Genomic DNA, 22472 nt, shown 5'->3' with positions numbered 1-22472 from the left:
GAAATTGTTACAGTCATAACCAACAGTCTTCTGTGCTGTTTTTACATTTTTAATAAAAAAAAAGACTTTTTATATAAAATCAGTTGTCCACCTGATTGCTGATCACTCTTTGGGCTTCAACAAAGCAAAAAACACCCTCTGCTCACATGACCTCATGTGAACCCACATTCATGTTTTTCTGAGAATGCCATGAGATCTTTTGCCAGTAATAATAGATCCAAGCTGAAAAAGCGTTTTGAATGGATGGTTTTATTGTTCTTGACATTGCGCCATACAGAGGAATGCAGAGAGAGGCTCACTGGTTTTGCTAATATTAGACAGGAGGATGAATTACCCTTCTCGGTTTCGACACAAAAATGTTGCATATATGACTTGACTTCCATATCTGACACCCTTTACAGTCTGATTTTGTCAGCATCACAGGTTTGTCCTCTTTTCTTGCTATATAAGACGATGTCTTCTGTGTTCCGTGTGATCGCTGTCTACTTAGCCATCATCGCTAACGAAAATATACCAAAAAGTTACATGGTATACTTAACATGGTTTTTGGACATGCCTCTATGCTAATGCTAGCCTGGGTTTCCCCATGCTGCCTTGAGCGCAGCGCGATTTTATTCACGCTGCTAGGCAGCCTGGATACCATGGACCAGATTTTCCCCTCAAAAAGGGAACCAATCACAGAACGGGGAGGGAGCAGCAAGACAATGACGACATCGATGCGACACACTGAAGCAGTTTGTTTATATCTATGGATCCAACATGGCATCAGACGCGAAGTTACCTTTCGATGCAGCCTTAGATAGTGTTCTAAGAAGTTTAGAACGCAAGTTTATTTCGTCTTCTTCCTCGTCGAATTTCTGTCGCTCTACATACGTCTCTGGTATAATTGAAACGATTGGCTATGAGCTACGTACAGGCGCATTTGATAGACATTCGTAGCGCCCAATAAACGGCTCTGGGCATTCGTAAACCACGCCTCAAATACGAGAAAATGAACATGTGGTTCCCAGACCACGTCTCAGTGAGAAGAGGTCTGACGTTAGCCAGGCTATGATAATGCCATGTTTTTGGACAAAAAGCAATTTTGTGATATTTTTTTAAGTACCTTGTAAATGTTTGTATATTTAAATCATTTACTACCATGGTATCTGATCATTAATGTGCCATACGATTTAATTTTTTCTTGTTTATTTTATTTTTGCCATCATAACCATATACTACCATTCACACGTTTGGGGTCTTTAAGATTGTTTTGTGTTTTTGAAAGAAGTCTCTTATGCTCTCTCAGGCTGCTTTTTTCTTCTTCTTTCTTTAAGTAAAAATAATGTTGTGAAGTATTACTGCAATTTAAAATAACAGTTTTTATTTTATTTTAATATATTTAAAATGGAATTTATTCCTATGTTGGAAAAGCTGAATTTTCAGCATCATTACTCCAGTCTCCAGTGTCACACGATCCTTCAGAAATCATTCTAATATGATGAAACTTTCAATGTCCATTTAATTAAAAAAATAAAAATAAAATAAAAATAAAATATTAAGCGTGCCGTCAGTTCTGGCAGGTCACGTTAGTCAAGCTCGCATCAGCTCACACTCAGCTGATCCACATATACCTATAGGAATACGACGCCTCAGCAGCTGTCGCATTCTCAGGAGCTGATTACCCTCCTCCATCCCCAGCTCCTCCTCTCATCAGTCAGGATTTTCCATTCTGAGTGCCCTTTGAATCTGAATAAATTCTTGAATTATGTTGAACTTTAAAATCCTGAATTGATGATATCTGCAATATGTTGGTTCTGTTCTGTTTACCCTAAGGGGGGTTATTGCTGCTCTTATCCATGCTAGGCTGCATGGATGCGCAGGGAGTTCTCGTCCAGAACAGAACCATACCGCCAATCCAAACTGTATGCAGTTGCCAATCGTATTTGATGATAGTGGTCCTGACAGAAATATGTTATATAGCTTGATATATTTTGTGGATGCCATGATACTTTTTTATCAGGATTCTTTGATTAAGAGAAATATCAAAAGAACAGCATTTTTTTTAAATAGAAATCTTTTGTAATATATAAAAGTCTTTACTCTCACTTTTGACGTAATGTATGCTTGCTGAATAAAAGTTAATTTATTAGTTTAAATGTATTATTTTAATTTTAAATTAATGCACGGTTTTACAGACCAGGCTTAAGCCTAGTCCCAGACTAAATGTATATTTGAGGCTGAAAGCAACTTGTACCCGACATATCTTAAAATATGTTAGTACCGTTGTTTTGTTTCAAGATGCACACCATTTTTTTTTTTCTAAGGCACATTTAAAAGCTACTTAAATGTGCTAATTTAACTAAGGCCTAATCCTGGCTTATTCTAAGCTCTATCTGTGAAACCAGGACTATTAGTTGAACTAAACTCAGCTGGTCAATGGGTAATAAAATAGAGGCCTTCCTGGGAGTCCATGCATCTACAGCACGTCTGTGGCATTCCTATACAAGATGCCATAGAAATCAATCCTGTTTTAGTGTTGCCTTAAAAGAAGTCCAGTGTACTCTAATCTAGACAAGACTGCACATGCAAGAATTCAGAAAAACAGAGGAGGTCTCATACCCTGTGATTCATAATTGTCCTCAGGGGGTTTCTGATGCTACCCAAGGAGTCCCCTAATGCCCCTCTGTTGAGTATCTGGAATTTAGCCTTTAAGCAGTACTGCAAGGTGTTATACAGCTATGATCCAATTACAGAAACAGTGGTGTGAGATGTATTATGAGATAAAGCAAAAAGCAGGGGTAAATCAGCCCATTGTGCCCCTGGGGTTATGATGTGTAGAATAAAAATAAAAAAAGGAAACTGCTTGCTGATGTCAAAGAAATAAGGAGAGACTATAACTAGAGCCAGAAACAAAGCTTGGTTTTGGTTTGTTGACAGGCAAGGGCCCTGGTCTATATCGGAGGGCATATCCACTCCCTGTCCCTTGGCAGTTTCATGCGGACCCACATGGTTCCTAAGAAAACAAACTAAGTGGCGTTTGCTTTTGCGTATGTATACATATTCGGCACAATGACGACATTCAATCATGTCATTCCATTGTGCAGAGAGATAGACAGACAGCCATGCTTTTCAAAACCTAGTGAGTTACCTAAGGTATCATAGTATCGACACAAAAGCCAATTTATTTATTTTTTTGCCAAATTATAACATGGATCATTTGTGGTGAAGGCAATCCCAGAATGCACTGCAACATGCAATGAAAAAATAAATCAAAGATGGAAGAAACTTTTATTTCATACTAAACAGTTCAGTTTAATAAAAATTCGTAATTTGTCATTTGTACGCTTATTAATTGTACTATTTTATGCTATTATGCCATTAAAAGCACTATTTGGAACAGAGCAACAGATAGACAGACATGTTTTTAATGCAAATAACTAAATGTTTTCCAAATAATATTTTACACATTTATTAATTTTTTCAGTATAGAGTAGGTTTTTATATGTGGAAATATATCACATTTTAGGATAGGGGTCATGAGTGTGACTTAATCAACCCAACTGCATTACAGCATTAAAAGCACATCTGGAATATATAATCCATTTTACGTGAAGCAGAGAATGTATTTTTGTGTTGCACATATTAGTTATATTTGGTGTAACTGGCGCTAGAGCCTGAGAGCTAAGTTGCTTTCACAGCCAATCTGTTTGTTCAATATAATATATGTAGTGACTGTTTCTTTCTGTGCCCTGGCCAACATCACTCCCTCCCCCCATAAGGGGATATCCATGGGAACTGTGCCCCTGTTATCGGACCCCCACAAAATGTGGCACTCACAGAAAGGAAATGAGACAGAGGGAAAGGCCAGGTTGGGATGGGGGAAGGGGTAATGACAGGAAAGCAGCTATTGAACCAGCTTTAAGGCCACAGCATCCTTAGAAACTCATTCACAAAGAGCATGGCTGGTTCAACGCCCATCAGCGTGGCTTTGTCAATGAAGAAACACAGCTGATGGGCGGGATGGAGAAGTCCATGAAGAGTCTATTTTCTCGAGAGACGAGGACTGAAGAACCTCTGAGGCCGAGTCAAAAGGCAATCGTCTCTTAGAAATTAGTGCTGCATTTGGCCCAACCAGACCAAATGCCCTCCAGTAACGTGAATGATCTGGTTGGGACCTTCATCTGTAGAAGAGGACCATTAGAGCCTATGCCATTTACTACAACAAAAGTCATCAAACGCAGAGTCATTAAACAGGAAATTACCTTGCAATTACCCAGTCATTATGTTTGGTATTTTCTTCATCTGAGAGAGGACAGAACAAGAGCCGGACCCACAAACAACCGACCTAAACAGACATAACAAAGACGGCATGTTATGAGGCTTTGAAGGGAAGGGGTGGAGTCATTCTGGAGAAACACCTGCTGGAAAACAAGACACAAGGAAGCAGTATTTACAGGATGAGTGATGACGCTGTGGAATAACTTCCATGTTTGATTCATCTTACAAAACCAAGAGCCATGACGTCAAATACGCTCTTCCAGACAAAGGAGATAAGATGTCAAGGTTTCAGTCTGACATTTCTTCAGTTGTTGGGAAGTGCGATAACAAACATTCTAGTAAAAGATGAATGATATGGATCTTTTGAATCTTCCATTTCTCTGTAAGTAGGGCTGATAGTAGGACAGGAATGTCTAAGTCAGAAAACAATGATTTTCACATTACAGGTCAGTAGAACATGCATAGTAAGCAGAAAAAAGGAAACTCACAGAAAAAGAGAGACACAATGTAAATGTCATCCCATTCATCTCAGCTGGCCTCCATAGTAATCAATATAGTCACACAATCTGGCACTCTGAAAAAAATACTTCTGTTAGTGACCATAAAATGCCATCCATAAAAAGATCCATACCTTAAGTGATTAAAGGAAAGCTTTCCATTTGGGTTTTTATTAGAGAAAGGAATCACTTCAGTTCCACAAAGGGAGGCACCATATTTGATTACTCATAGTACAGTTAAGTGAGCTGTCAATCAACCTCAGTGGAGTTTGTGTAATTTACATGGATTTACATGTATTTATATGCACTATGATTTCAGGAAATAATTTGTCTTTTTAAAATGTCATGTAGCTCTTTTTTGTGAAGTTATGCTAACAGACCTAGATAATGCTTCATTCAGCATGTAACGGTGTTATTTTAGTAATATTTATATACTAATGTAGTGTTTATTAGTATTTTGAATTGGCTTATATTTTATATTTTCAGTTTTCATTTTAATTTTAGTTCTTTTGTGCTTTTGTCATTTTATTTAGGTTCATCAACCTATTTTTATTTACTTTAACTTGTAACATTTCTATTTTTTTCTTAATTTTTTTTTTTAAGTAAGGTAGGCAATTTGTTTTAGAAACACTTGGTTGAATCTCTCTTCACATTCTGATAGCAATAGAAGTGATCAAAATATTAAAACGTGCATATATCGAAGTCTCAGGACCAAAAAATGTTCATCCAATCATTGCATTCAGTCTTCAGACTCTGATGTATGCATTTCTATGTCACCACTATCAACGCTGAAATGAATCTGCAGCAGTCATATGGTACAAGTAAGAGCTCTGTAAGTTGTTTACGTTCATTATTATTGTAATGCTATGTGCTTTGAGACATAAGGTTGTTTAACGCTGCAGAATCTGCTGTGTGTGTTCATGTGTTTTGAAGGAGTCGTGGCTTTTTCTTCCTCGAAGTCCGAGCAGTGATATTCCTGTATCTCATCCCAGATGGCAGAAGGTTAAACAGGTGATGGCTTGGATGAGATGGGTCATTTATGATGTTTTGAGCTCGCCGCAAGCAAAGTGAGGTTTACATTGAGTCCAGGTTTTGTAATTGGGTCCCAATGGTATGCTGTGCTGTTCTTACAGTTCTTTGCAGCATTTTTCTGTCAGTCTGATTACAGTTACCATACTATGACGTCATACAGATTATTGTCTTCTACAAGAACAAGTTTGTGAACCCTTTGAAAATAACTGGATTTAAAATAACTAAATTCAAGGGTTCACTTACTTTCTCCACCATGCACTGTGAATAATTAATGTATTCAGTAAATGTGAAAAGTACAGTTATATGTAGATTATATTCATCTAGCCTTTAATAGTGAGTTAAATTATAAGACCACATTTCATGATTAATCCATGCAGAAATCCAGGTATTTACAAAGGGTTCACAAATTCTCTCAATCCACTTTTCCTCCTCTGTGTTTACAGATCTGAGTGTTTGTTTCACCCAACAACCCAATGGCCTTGAAGAGCGGCTCATAAAAACTAGCCAGCATATGTTATTATGAGCTGTATATGCGTGTAGGAAGTGGTGTGTTTGCTGTTGCTCTCCAACCATCATTTAATTTCCCAAATGTTCTGTGTCACATTAACTAAGAAACAGCTCTGCTGGTAAACATCAAGGCGGTTGAGCAAGTATACTGGATGTGTGTTTAATGAATTTCTCTCACCCTCTGAAATTAGCTCTTCCATACATACATATATTTATTTATATATACACATGTAAACAGGGAAACCAGACAATCTCACAATCTGAGTGGGTTTGTTTGTGTGCATGTGCTTGTGTATTTGCAAATGTCAGAGTTTGGCGTTCCACTGATGAGAAACTCCATCAGTCAGGTCCAAAGACCCACCAATTTGCTGTCCACTGAGAAACCAGGAAGCAACAAAGCTCTCAAGATCAATGAGCATGGCGGCAACAGGAAGAGGAGGGGCCAGAGCTGCCCAATGACAGCCAGGCCTCAGGGAGCAGCAACTGACGCAAACCAGGAAGCCACCTGATGTGACTGGGGTCAGATAAACGCAGCAGCAGTGGCCGCGGAAGAACAGGTGCTTCCTCCGAGCTCGCTCCCTTCTTCGGCCATGTCAGACTAGGCTTTTCCCAGCCTGCGTGTGTGTGTGTGTTTGAGCGTAGCTGTTAAAGGAACAGCATCCTCGGGCAGGGCGAGACGAAGGACAGTGCACGCACACAGGCCAGGAAACGCCGCACAACCCCGGCTGTTTTTGTTTTTGTTCACCCATTCTGTTTCTATATACATCGTGTAAACACACATTTACTTTCAGAAAAAGAAAAACTTGGTCAGAAGTCCTCTTCAAGGCCCAAAGCTCATCTGCTCTTAATATAGACACTTTTCAGGAGCCCTGCAGCCATGAACCATAGTTTTTAATTTGCTCAATGAAGCCCATTTCTGCAAGGCACCCTGGGTTAGGACCATGCCTACAGTATACACACACATATATATATTTATATCTATGAATTTTCAGCATCATTACTCTTCATAATATGCTGATTTGGTGCTCAAGTAGCATTTCTTATTATCATTGTTGAAAAAAGTTTTTTGTGTGGAAACTGTAGTAAAAAAAATGTAGGATTCTTTGATGAATAGAAAGTTCAAAAGAACAGCATTTATTTGAAATAGATCAATTTACCCCAAACTACATACCACACATATACTGTATATTAGATAGATATACGAGGGCAGGAAAAGCTCAGTGTGGTGTCCATACGTGCTGAATACATCACGGAATAAAACAATAGGATGATGAGAGGGAGGATTTGAGGGGGGCTATCTGAGTCATCGCAAGGGGAGGCACGTATGCAGCCTCTCCATGGCCTTATGCACACATTTGGAACTCGTTAAACTCCTGACCTGAGAACAGCTCACAACTGAAGACAGACCACCACAGCTGAATCTACCCTCACAGATCAGACGTTTTCCTGAGCTCAGATGCAAGTGAACAGAAATACCTCATGCCGTTGATTGGATCCACAGCCCCCTCCAGCCCCCACTCTTAATCATTACTAGAATACCACAAGCATTCTTACAGATGTGTTTTACCAGCAAAAAGGTAAAATACTATTAAAAGAGAGTGAAGGTTATTACCTTGACACCTAATCCTTGACTAAAAAGAGATGTCTATAAAAGTTACCAAAAAAATAAACTAATGTATGTTTCATTAGGGAAGAAATTATGTAAAAAAACAAATATAGATTTATAAATATATATATATATATATGGTCACACTTTAGATTAGGGTCCAATTCTCTCTATTAATTAACTACAACTGTTGCCTCAATAAACTCCTATTGAGTGCTTATTAATAGTTAATAAGGTAGTTGTTAAGTTTAGGTACTGGGTAGGATTAAGGGATGTAGAACAGAATAAGGCATTAATATGTGCTTTATAAGCACTAATAAACAGTCAGTATCTTAGTATTATGCATGCTAATAAGCCACTAGTTAATAGTGAGAATTGGACCATAAAATAGGTAAAGAGAAATCACATGCACAGTGAAAGTTACATCTCTGGAAACTTCCCAGGTGACAATATATATTATTTTAGCTGAACATTGAAAAGGCTGCCCTCGGGAACAGCCAGCCATTTTTCATGATAAGGATTTTTCATTGTTTTTGCAACAAGACAGCTTGAGTGAAAAAAAATATCCAGCAGCCCACCGGTTTAGTTGTTTCACGGTGATATAATGCCCGTTCACTCTTTGTTGTGTGGGTGTCAGTTGGCGGCTGTTGAGGGGGGGCATGAGTAGTGTTGCCCCTTTGTTTGTTTTCAATGGCTCATAAACAGTCTGCATAAACCGATAGAAAAAGGCCCGCTTCCCTTTTGCTCTCTGTGCGGCTGATTCCTCGTTCACACTCCTCGGGCCCTTCGACTATGGGATTGTTTTGAGCTGTCCAGCGAGGAAGGAAGCCAGTGTGAGAAAGTGGCTGTTTTTTTGGAGTGGACAGGATTTGGCCTCATCGCGCGCGGTTCCTCTTTTCGCCGGCTGAAACAATGCAGTGGCGTCACACCCCTCAACTGGTGCTCGGCGTTTCACATGGAAAAATGTTCCCAGAATTCCGCTCCCAGGCTCAGAGGTAAGGCTGGGAATGGAGGGAGGGAATAGAGAGCAGAGGAAATAGAGAGTGAGAGAGGGATAGGAACGGAGAAAAAGTGAGAGACCTGTATTGACCAGCGGCCACATGTCGCTGTGAGTCTGCATATCCATGGTAACGCTCCTCTCAGTCTGAGCCTGTGGGAAAGGTGCTTGACTTCCAGGAAGGTGGTACACAGAGCAGCGATTAAACACACCTCATCATCTTTGAGGACCTCCAGTGGCTCCTACGCCTTGCTAAATACATAGTCCCTTCTTCCCTCATCGAAAAAAACAACAAAATTAATGTCCCCCCCTCCCATGTGCCATTGCCATGCAAATATCATTTCTAATAGGGGGGAAATAAAGTAGGGCTGGGCATGGCTGAGCATGCCTGGAACCGCTTAATGAGAAGCAAATGAGGCTGAGTTCGACCTTGAGCTGACATCTCCGCCAGAACTGCACACCACAGCCAAGCCTCTCTGTATTTGCACCAGTATGGCAAGGAACTGGAAAATAATAAAATCATACCGCCATCTGCCCAGGATCCATCCTAATACTGCTGCAGATTGATAAGCATCCAATCCAAATTTTGGATTTGTGAAAACTGATCAAATTTAGAAGACAGTTTATCTGTCCTGATAAGGTTGATCAAATGGAAATGGAACTGAATGGAACTGTTTCCAACATTGAAGGATCATGTGCCACTAAACACTGGAGTAATGGCTGATGAAAATTCAGCTTTGCATCATAGAAATAAATTATATTTCTAAGTAAATTAAAATAGAAATCCATTATTTTAAATTGAATTACTGTTTTTTTTTTCTGTTTTTTTGATAAAAAAATAAATGCAGGCTTGATGAGCATAAGATAACATTAAAACATTAAAAAAATAGGATGGATGGATGGATGGCACAATAGTCCCTTTTCTAGAATCACACAGCAACAGATGCTGGGAAAGACAGGAGCTTATGAGAGTAAATACATCAGCGCTGAAATGTGTGAAACACAGAATAGGACCCGTGCCAGCTTGCCTGTCGTTAATGCACCCCCAAACACACCCCTTTGTATGTTCACACGGGCAGCCAAAAGCACCATGTGTTTTCTGTGTTCACGAGTGCTCTCACGTGTGGGGGTTATGGAGGTGTTATCATACTGCATTGCTAAAATTTGGTGATGGTGGTGCAGGGAGAATCTGTCCTCTGTGGGCCTGCGATTGTTACCATTCCTCTCACTGTTACTTGAAGGCAAGATTCCCTGTAGCACCACACTTTGAGGCTAAAGAACAGACAGTAGTAATGTGGTAGGCAGCAGGCGATGAGGGTGAGAAACACGGAAGATCACAGCCAGCGCTCTGCACAATAAAGGAGAGACCTCATGTGAGGGCTCAAAATAATCATCACGCAGATGTTCCTGTACGCAACCTCCTGTGTTAGTAACAGGACCTAATGGTCAAAGTGTAAGGATGTGAAGCTTCTCAAAAACAGAACACGCAGGAAGCGGCACTAGGAGATGGAGGAGGGGGAAAGAAGGTGGAATAAGGCAGTAAAGGAAGCTGACTCAACGTTGCATGGAAACAAGGTACGAGAGGCTTCATGCTCTTTTGATTAAAAAAACACAACTTTATTATTATTATTCATATTATCTGTCATCAGATAAGAGCTGGCCCAAATGTACACAGACTACAAATGTCATAGTGATACCAGGCACAGGTGTTGATTGAAGTTGCCAAGTTTCGCTGAAACTTAATTTGTAAAACTAGATAATGAAAACGTTCAGATAACAGAAAACTGAATCAATGATTTCACAACTTTTGTGAAGACCATAAACATACATTGGACAAGGTAAAGATCAAGTTAAGTTGCAAAATGAGGACACACAGCTGGCAGATATATATTGTGTGTGTGTGCGTGTGAGTGTGTGTGTGCCTTCCCATGAAATTATTCGTGCCTTGTGCAATATTTTCAGGGATTCTGACACGCATTCCAAAAGCAAAAGTGACAAGAGCCCTTAAAAAAGTATGATTAAACGCCATGGCCTGTTGTATTTTATGGCTCCAGGGGGCTCAACTGATGTGGTGATTGATTTGGATCATAACTGGTTATGATTAAACAATTTTTTTCATAACTATTAAATTTGATCAATTGTGAGCCAACAAAAATAAAACACAACAATTAAATTATATATAGCATATTTTGCCAATTCATCAAACCACAAAAAAATAAACCTGTGCACAAAGGGTCATGGCCTACGCTCTAGTACTGTTATTTTCAACCGGTGAGACGGGAGGAAAAATAATAAGCCAATGTTTTGCGTTTCCCCGAGAAACTGTGCACTCAATTGCAAAATGTTTGCGTTCCATCGCTAAAAACTTTTGCATCCGCTCGTGAAACTTTTGTGTTCTTTCGAGTGAACGCAAAGTTTCTCGGGGGAATGCAAACATTATGCAAGCGAACACAAAGTTTCTCGGGGGGAACGCAAAACATTTGCGAGAGAACGCAAAAGCATTGCCATCTAAAGCATTGCCAAGAGTTCTCTGTATTTTGGCACAAACTCTTTCATTAGATAGATGCCAATATGGAAAGTTTGCTTGACATGCCCACGTTTTCAAACCATGACTAAAACTACACAAGAAAGAAAAAAAAAAAAGAAAAAAAATTATATATATATATATATATATATGTGTGTGTATATATATATATAATAATCCAGGCTACTTTAATATTAAATACAGGTTCACATGCAACATGGTCGTGTCGCTTTGTTGGCTACCGAGAGCACAAAACCTTTAAAGTATGAAATGATCAATTTTGTTATTTTTATTTTAAATTCTTTTATTTTAATAATATCTATAATTAATTTAAAATTTAAATACATTTTTGCTTGCAGTAAAATTGAGTACTGTGCTGGGTTGCTTCCAGTCATTTCAGTGGCAAAAGTGTCCCAATCAACCTGAATTCACCCTACACTCAATATCTAATGTACAGTCTGTGCTGTGAAGAAAAACCAATTGAGAACCACTCTTCTGGAACATACGGTTTCAGACCTTCGATATGTGTTAAAATCAGGAAAAGCATCAGACAGTGACCCCTATGAGTGGTTACCTTGAATACAGCTACAGACAATAAGGTGATGTCAAAGATGATCCCTGAGCCAGGAAGGCCACAGTAAACAGGATGTTTCTCACCAGCAAAGCTGCATCCCATATTCGAACCAAATCACAAGCGCGTAAACATTCCAAAAGCGAAGCTTTTGAATTTAAATATTTAAATAGCACGTTGTACACAGACGATGCTGAGAGTAATTGTCATCAGCGGATCCATTGTTTTGATAAAATTTGAGTCCGGTTTAGATCATGTGCATACAGTATAATTGTTTGCTCAATCATTCATTGCGAAACCTCCCAGACTCACTGTAAACAGTCAAATCAGCTGTGTCCAAACACAATGAGTAAGATCTTGGTGGTTTCTCAAGATATTCAACATTTTGTTAGTCCACGCATGTTCCATAGCCTTATATGTAATGCAAACCACATCAAGACACGTCGCATTTAAAACGGCCTGTGACCAAATCGCTTACACTCACTGCTTCCAAGTCAGTGCATACATACGTACCCACGTTCATCACACCGCCGCACAGTCAGTGCAGACAAACACAATGACACACACAGCTGTCTGGAGGCTGCAGATAAGAGAGGCAAGCTGTGAGGAGATGGGAATGTGAAGGGAACGGTAGGGGGAAGGGGTTGAAGAGGGAGGGCCTGAAGGATGAGAACCATCAGCTGTGAAAAGGCCAGACAGGTCCTCGCAGCATTGTGAACTTCTGTTAAGGGATGACTCTCACACGAAACTATTGTGGCCAATTAAATAGCACCTTCATAAAAGCGCTAATGACTAAGATAGAATGACTCTTTCCTATTGTTTCCACTTCAGTGAGTTGTATATCCTGCTGCAGGCCCTGCAATCCGACTGTAATTTGTGCAATAGATAGATTATTGAGATATACCATGGCCGGCAACAATAGTGCTGATAAACGAAATAATTCCCAGGCAATCCTTGAACGCAGGGACTGGCAAAAACATCGGAGGGTCAGTATAGACGGAACACCCCTTTCATTTCCCTAACGAGGCCACAATAGGGAAAGAGGCAAGGCCTTCTCAGCATTGTGTTCCCTTTGCAGTTCTCTGGGACATTGCAACCCTAATATGTACACACAGGATGTGGGACGAGTGACAAAAAAGGTAGAGCCCAAAGAGCAGGTCAGGTGGTTTAGGGAATTCACTAAGAAGGAATCACACCGTGGATGGCGCCCATTTAAGCATGTGTTTATTTGCGTTGTTTTAGCACTTGATTATGCAAAGCAGATTACGGCGTACCTGATCTTGCAAGTCAACTACATTCAAAATGTTATCAGTTCATGCCTTAAGCAAACCTATGACTCTTGCTAGTGCCAGACGTTACTGTTTGAGCTACTGGGATCAGTATATACACAAAGTTTGGGGTCAGTAAGAGTTTTTAAAAATAAGTACTTTTATTTAGCAAGGACCCAATTTATCAAAGTGACAGTGAAGACATTTATAATGTTACAAAAAATGTCTATTTCAAATAAATATCTGCAATATCATGGTTTCCACAAAAATATCAAGCAGCAGTTTTCAACATTGACAGTATAAGAAATGTTTCTTGAGCAGTAAATCAGCATATTAGAATGATTTCTGAAGGACCATGTGACACTGAAGACTATAAGGACTGCTTACAATCCAACCTTGTTGGGTTTGGAGATTTTCGTTGATATTCTGAACACAAACGAAGATCTTTTTAATGAAATCTGCAGCTGTCTGTCCCTCCATTGACAGCCTACGACACTACCACTTTCAAGCCCCAGAAAGGTAGTAAAGACATAATAAAAGTAATCCATGTGAATCCAAATAAAGTAAACTGTAAACAAAGCACTCACGTCACTTCATAAAATTGAGGTTAAACCACTGGAGTCACGTGGATTACTTTTTAATGATGTCTACACCTTTCTGGGGCTTGAAAGTGGTAGTTGCTTAGGCTGTCAATGGAGGGACAGAAAGCTCTTAGATTTCATTAAAAAGATCTTCATTTGTGTTCCGAAGATGAACGAAAGTCTTATGGGTTTGGAACGACATGAGGTTGAGCAATTAATGACTTTTCATTTTTGGGTGAACTAACCCTTTAACTATATGACCATTCTTACTGCATTTTTTAATCAAATAAATGCAGCCTTGGTGAGCACGAGAGACTTCTTTGAAACACACAAAAAAATTGTACCGATCCCAAAAGTTTGAATGGTAGTGCATGTAAGATGAAATACATAATGAGTCTAATTTATCTAGGAAGCATATCTGTACTGAAAAGATTGATTTCATTTTAACATTAATGCCTAAATTGTTATACTGTATTGTGAGTATCTAGTGAATAAGATGCAGGTTGTTGCACTAAAATAACGTGCTCAGAAGTGCCACACTTGTGAATAGTGAGAACATCTTAAAGTATGACTCTGTGTTCACAAGAACAATGCGTTTAACCCAGTGGAGTTATCACATTTAGCTACACTGCACCCTGAATGAATTTTAGTCAGACAGACCCATAGTGGCTGACAAGAACTCAGAGACACAGATATGAAAACATTCAGAAGCGACTCAAAAACATAGATAATCAGCTAGATACTGAGTTAAATGTATAACCTGTACATACATGCAGTGTGTGTGACTCGAGGAACATACACAATTGTGATTTCCTGTGGGTACATTCAACCCCCCAGTCCTGGGCCACCATTTCCCTCACTACTTCCTCTCATCCTCTAATATTTCCTCCCTCCCCCCCATCCCCCCCATCTCCCTCCCTCCCCCCTCCCCCCTCCCCCCTCCCCCCTCCTCCCTCCCTCCCTCCCTCCCTCCCTCCCTCCCTCCCTCCCTCCCTCCCTCTCTCTCTCCCCCTCTGATGCATATGAATTATATAAATACTACACGTTGAGCTGGTACCTAAAAAATCTCTTTACAATAGACCTAATATGACTCATAACTTTATGAAGTCATCATTAACTGCTTTTGTCTCCAAATGGAGAAGTTCCGGTTAGAACAGGATGTTTCCTGTTCCTTTAATGCCATTACACCTTACGCACAGCAAACCAGAATCGAAAATACTCCACCAGTCTGTAGAAGCAAGGTCCTGTGGAGTATTAAAAAAAGTGTTGATTTTGAATGAGCCTGTGCAATCTATTAGTCAATAATAATAAAAATTACAACATATGGCATAATGAAATAACATGAGTTTATTAGCTTATAGAAAACCACAATTTAATTATAGAATTTTAAATGTAATGCATGTTCATGTGATTTGTTCATACTACCAATTACATGCACGGACCAAACCTAAAACAAAAAACATGTGCGAGGAATTTAGAAGACTGTTCTGATTAAACCTGTGAAATATGTATGACAGCTATCTTAAAAAAAATCAGGACAAATTTACAGTGATTTTTATAACAAGAGCAAAATGTTTAAATGGCCAGAGATTTTTATTTTTCATGAATTTTTAAATCATTTTGAAAGGCATAGAAGATAACACTAAGAAAACCTGCTGTACTGCTGATTTATTGTCCAGGAGAAGATGTGAATTTATGGTCCGGTTAATAAAATATTATTCCGCTTCAACACCCAGCCAGGCTTTAAACTTAAAAGACCCATGTGCTGGTTGTTTGTACCTCTCCATGAAATGCAACCCATATAAATATTTACAACCTAAACATTAATTAAGGTGCCCCTATCTCTGGTTGTGCTTCCAGACAAACAGCTGACTAAAGCGAAGATTGGTTATCGTTGCAGAAACAGAATCATGTCTGGAAATGAAATGAAAAATTTTCCCTGTTCTGACAATGTAACAGACTGTATCTCGGTGGCCTTTCAGATAAGAATGGAGTGTGCCGTTTCTGCCGTCAAGTGCAGATGCACGGCACTTGGGAGATTTATAGTAAATGATAGTCTGGGTTTGTGTTTATCTGCTTGTTTTACGTGTTAACGTTTCCCCAGGAGATTTGAAGCCTCTGGAATTGCTTGGTGGGAGGGGGGCATGGATTGTTCAAAAATGTCCTCTGGGCCTGCTTTCTTTTTCATTCAAATGTGGGTCATGACATAAAAATCTCATCCAGGGAATCCAAAAATAATGTAAGTAAAGTAAGATTAATGGTCTTTTACAGCTAGAAAAATCCGATATCCTTACTTAACATGCGTGAGTTTTCAAGTGTGGTTTGGCTGAATTATTTTTCATGTAGTGTTCCAGCTGAACCTGAGGGAAGGCTTCACACTCTGGATGGAGAAAACTGACGGAGGTTGTTGTTTCTCTGTAAACACAGAGGGCTGGCTTGCGGCTTGGGCTGTTGGTGAAGCAGCACTGCTTTGTTTTTATATCAACAGCAAGCTTTTGGTGATGATGCTGTCTCTAAACAACGACACCGCTGGCATATGGTGTAATGATCTCAGTTAAGTCATATACATATCTCTCCTCTTCTACAACTGTTATTGTTACCCAATGACCCTGAACTGAAATAACACTGACCTTGGAAAAGTATTTGCCGAGAGTCGTGGCATCCCTTAAGGACTTGAAAGTTTTGAACTCCACGTTTAAATCTCCGTCAAACACTTTCAAGTGAATTTGGTTTGTTAAAAGGTTTCAGGAGCAGGAAATGGTGCCTAAAAGAATAAAACTACTTGGGTCAGTGTAAACTTTGGTGTTACACCTCATGTAAACTTGATTCAGGACACTGCACTGGTTTGGCAAAAGTTTCTTGTTTTGAAGTACTTCTAGATATTTGGCACTCAAAAAGTTAATTCTGTACTGCGAAGCAGTGACTATTTGGGCCTAAAAGGCTATGGATTTAGTCACTCTTTTAGTGAGAAACGGAAGCAAAATTTTGAAGCAAAATAACTCTACTTTATGCGCTATTTGCCTCAGGCTATGCACTTTGAGCACTTTTCCAAAGTAAATGATACTTTTAATGAGTTATAGTTAGATAGGACATGTGTCACTCAGGAAAGCAATTTAAACTACTCTAAGTGCAAGAACAGTCAGTCTTCTTTGATCCGCCATGGATTAAGTGCCTTGCCTTAGGGAAGATGATGTCAGACTCTTCATACTTTCCTGGAATGAGTTGTCAGCTCAGACCCTTATCCGTAAATATAAAGTTTAAATAAGTGTTATGTACACATGTTTATTGTCAGTTAAAAGAAATGATATTCTTAAAGTGAAATGCAGCAGAGAATATCACTGTTCATTGATCACATGGTGGACCGAATGTCTATGCTGATCTACGTCATTGTGGGACATTATACATGCAGAGGTCATGACCCCTTCCCAAGGTCACCACTAGTGGTTGTCAGTGACCTACTGGTGTCTGCATCCACACTTCCACACTGGAAGCAAAGGTAACAGTTTTGTTTCTCACCCTTTTCTTGACATCTCTTGCATTGTCTTTTAAACATTGAATATCTGATTTTGCAAGTTCAAATGTTTGAGGGCAATGCTATTTGATTTTTTTTTAAAGATTTTTTTTGCTTTTATTCAGCAAGGATGCATTAAATTGATCAAAGGTGTCAGTAAAGACTTTTATAATGTTACAAAAGATTTCCGTTTTAAATAAATGCTGTTCTTTGAATTTTGTATCACGGTTTTTACAAAAATATTAAGCAGCACAACTGTTTTCAACATTGATAATAAGAAATGTTTGTTAATTACCCAAATCAGCATATTAGAATGATTTCTGAAGGATCATGTGACACTGAAGACTGGAAACCAGTGTGTCTCTGAGTAAAGACTGCAGAAAATTCAGCTTTGCCATCACAGGAATACATTACATTTTAAATATATTCAAAAAGAAAACAATAGAAAGTATATTAAAAAAAAAATAGAAAGTTATTTTAAAACTGTAATAATGTGTCACAATATTACTGTTTTTACTGTGTTTTTATCAAATAAATGCAGCCTTGGTGAGCATACAAAAAACATTAAATCTTACTGACCCCTAACTTTTTAATGGGAGTGTAAGAAAAAAAGAAAAAAAACTAATATTGCATAAATATGTACAGTGGGGTCCAAAAGTCAGAGAACACCAATAAAAAAGATTTTTTTTTAAATTACATCATTACTTCAAACTTTGTTTATTCCAGGTTTATATTACATTTTGAATCCCAGGTTTTGTTAGTGCGGTCAGACTTTTGGATCATGATGATGTGCATGTTTAAAATCATAATCACTGAGCAAACTTCTTTTTGGGACCTACTGCACTATTCACAAGAGCATTATGAGAGAAACAGGCATGCTGCCATTTACTACTGTTTTTATAAATCAGCTTGATGCCTGAATTTCAGATGCTCACCTATTAGCAGAGACATCCTCAGGATATTCAATATTGATAAACGCATGCAATCAGGAAAACTAATATGGAACGAGTCATATCACCTGGAAGCACCATCATCTCCTCCAACAGACAACCCATTTTAGCCTGCTTATTTAGTCTGCTTAGTCTGACAACACAGAGTAATTTTAGCATGACACAGTCTGATTAAAACTGTAGGAGTTTAAATCCATCTGCGTGTGCTTTTCTGGGCTGTCTGAACAGGTCTCGCTGTTTAACACACTAACTATCAGCAGCTGTTTCTGAGAAAGCGGCACTCGTGGAAGCGCTGACACTCTCCCCTCGTTTCTTTAATGGCCGTATCCCCCCACACCCTACACACTCCCCCTCACTATTAAATATCTGTGTGTGTGTGTGTGTCTCTGCTTCACACACGTGCACGCGCGCGCGCACACACATTCGCTTCCTAGCAATCAGAGGCTTAGAATAGGAAGAAGGGAGAGGAAGCGTCCGTGCATTCACAGTCTGGGAACAAGGGGTGAAGGGGGGAGACGGAAAAAAAGCGGAACCTGGAATTTTGCAGAGGAAAAAACAACAGCCTTCCAAAAATACCCCTGACCCATCCCAAAGCAGATAAACAGAAATATTATTCCTTTGTTGCTCCAGCCATCATCATTTTCTGTTGCCCCTTCCTCGCTGGTCAGGAAGCTCAGTGTAACTGCTCATTAGGAGCCTCATCATCAGCCTCCTCTTTCATGACGGTCACAACAGCTGACAGACAAGCATGCTTTCCTGTTAAAACCATCCCATTAATCCCATTTCCATTGCGAGCAGGGATAGTTCACCTGAAAATGAAAAATCTGTCATCATTTATTCACTCTCATAAAGCACACAAAATATAGGCTATTTAGAAAAAGTCAATGGGGACCAAAAACAACAATATTGGAACCCAATGATTTTCATTGTATAATTATACTTTATATATAATATGTTTTTGTGTGTGTGTGTTTATTTCTATATAATATGTATTTATTTATTTTATTATTCATATTTTGTTCTGCAGAAGAAAGCCATGCAGGTTTGGAACGACATGAGGGTGAGTAAATGATGACAGAATTAAATTCAGTGCAGTTCAGGTTTATTTGTATAGGGGTGAATTCAGGTTGAATGGGACACTTTTCCCCTAAAAGTGCCCCAATCACCCTGAATTCACCCTAGCGCTTTTCACAATACACATTGTTTAAAAGCAGCTTCACAGAAAATGCATGTGAAGGAAGTATTCTGTCATCAGCCAGAGTGTGCCAAAGCAATGTCCATATGGCGGTAATATACAGCTATAAGTTATGTGGTTGGTTAGTAAACATCATGTATTCAGTTAAGCAGACACAATGCAATGTGTTAAACAATGTGAACAGAATTATTAAAATATATGGATAATATTTGACAGTTTTGTATGATGCATTTTAGGTGAATTATCCCTATAAGATTCTTGTCTGACGTGATTAAACTCATACACTCTTCTCAAATGAATTGCATTGTTGCTTGGTATTGATGAAGTCATAAGTTAGTAATTGTTGGATGTCTACTGTCTTCCGTGAAACCAGAGCAGATGCATCAGCGGCTTCTCAGATGAACTGCACACTTTACCCAACACTTTACAACCGTGACAGGCTGTGACATAACCCTTGCTATGAGTAATTGTGTGTCAGCACTTTAAGGTCACTTCCTCTGACCCCAGCTTCCTAAGTGATTCAATTTTCTCCTCAATAGTCTGGTTCTGAGCATTCTCGGAGAGACAATATCATTCGAATGGACCTATAATAGTGATAAATCTATTCTGGGTTCAAATTTGATTTACAATAGGCCTATGTGTACCAAATAACAAATGATAAGTAACATTATATAATCTCACACTGGATGATGACATGGCTGGGTGGACAGCATCTATTCTATCAACTATTTATTAATGTCAAACACGAACAAACATCTACACTACTCAAATAACCTGCGCTGTGTCTGCTAGTCCACATCAAGCTTCTTCTTCAAATGCAAAAACCGAAGAAGATTGCTTTGTCCATTAACACAATCCTTGAATAATGGATGACCCCATGACCTGAAGCGTTACAGATGTAGACCCAAGTGGTTAATTAGGTGAGTGGCTAACAAGATCTCTGGAGAGAACCCTCTGGGAGTTTAAAAGCATCTTTTAGTTACGGCGTTAGGCCGTTTTTCCGACTAACATGTATACTGCACATGCCGAGCCAAGCTGTAACCACAAACAAAGATTTCAATTTTTTCGTCCATACAATGAAAGTCAATGCAGTCCAATGTGTTTTGAACCCTACTGACTTTTATTGTATGGATAAAAACATCAAAATATCTTATTTTGTGATCCACAGAAAAAAGAATGTAATGCAAGTTTAGAATGTGTAAATGATGACAGTTTTTTGTTTTTATCCAGCTGTCATTTAACGGATTACCTTGTTTCACATGCTCTCTCGGACCTCTAACATTTTTTATGTTTTCTTAATATCATACACTGTAAAAAAAAAATTAAAAAAAAAATTAAATAAAAAACAATTAAATTAAGTTCTAAATAAAACGAAAACAACTAAAGTATGTTTTACAAGACAATACTTTTAATAATTTCTTAAAATACTTAATATTTAATCATTTCTTGTACCAGGTGTGCTGAGGGAGCATTAAAAAAAAAAAGAGAGAGAGAACTGAAGTAAATATAGTGAGAAGGAATATCGAGTTCAAGATCAGTTTAACTCACAAGCATTTAGGCCCGGTTTCACAGACAGGGCTTTGATTAAATCAGGATTAGACCTTAGTTAAATTAGGACATTTAAGTAGTATTTTTTAAATGTTCCTTAGAAAAAAAATTACTGATGTGCATCTTGAGAAAAAACAATGGCACTAGTGGCAAGTTGTTTTCAGTGAAGACAGCTTAAAAATGCATTTTAGCCTCGGACTTCAAGCCTTCAAGTAATGTATTTACTTGGATGGAGCTTAACTGCAGCGTAGATCTCACTTGTTGACTGATTACTGACCACGTCACGCCCACAGATGGTTAGTGGCCTTGCACCCCATGCAACAGATTACCCAAATTGTCTTCAGAGCTTCAGGCCAGAACCTTCCACTCCTACCTTGTGACATGAAAAAAATGGACAAAAAGCAGTAGGAGTATCACTCATGAGTTCAGTGTAGCTTTCTGACACCATCTTAGCCCTCTCAGTTGTCTGTTTACCCTCTCTCTCATCTTCCAGTTTTGCAGGGTGGGTTAGTGTGGAGACAACTGGGATTATCTTGGGCTACAGACGTTAATCCCATTGTGGCAAAGGCTTTGCAGAAACTGTGCCCCCATGTGTTGCTTGTGGCCATGCTTCCAATGTGCCATGTACCCAACCACTGGGATTTGTTTAACTTTGTCACCACTAGCACCAGTGACGAAGTTTTGAAGGTGAATTTAGACACATCCCTAAATTTTATTCAGGCTCCCATAGTGAAGAGGTCCACAGAGCAGAGCAAACATACGGTTTTCACTTTCGTTTCACAGGCAAAGATGTGGATGATAAGACATAGTGTGCTATTGATTAATAGAGTATGTTTTCTGGGAAGATTAGCACATGCTTTAATTCAGTCTCGCATCGTGCTCTAAACCCCTTACATGGCTGCAGGTGGTCTCTCTAATCTACATTCTGTATCTCAACCACATGTCTTCTCTCATAATCGAGTCAGGAAGTGGAACTAGTCTTTTTCTGTCGTTAGCACCATATAGCTGGATGCATCATGTTCAGCTGCTGCTCTGGAGGTGAGACAACACAAATATGATATTCATGTAACCCCATTGTTTCCATATAAATGTGGATGTAATAAATGGATCACAATATTACTGTTTTTACTGTGTTTTGATCAAATAAATGCAGCCTTGGTGAGCATACGAAAAACATTAATAAATATTACTGACCCCTAACTTTTTAATGGGAGTGTAAGAGAAAAAAATATAAATAATGCATAAATATGTACAGTGGGGTCCAAAAGTATGAGAACACCAATACATTTTAAAAAAAAATATATATATATATATATATATATATATATATATATATATATATATATATATATATATATATATATATATATATTCGTATTTACTTAAGTACAGGTTTAATTTCAGTACAAATATTATCATCATAAT

This window comes from Abramis brama (assembly GCF_963993115.1).
Source record: "Abramis brama genome assembly, chromosome: 18".
In the NCBI taxonomy this organism is placed as follows: Eukaryota; Metazoa; Chordata; class Actinopteri; order Cypriniformes; family Leuciscidae; genus Abramis; species Abramis brama.
The sequence above is the reverse complement of the archived record's forward strand: the minus strand, read 5'-3'. Positions refer to the sequence as shown.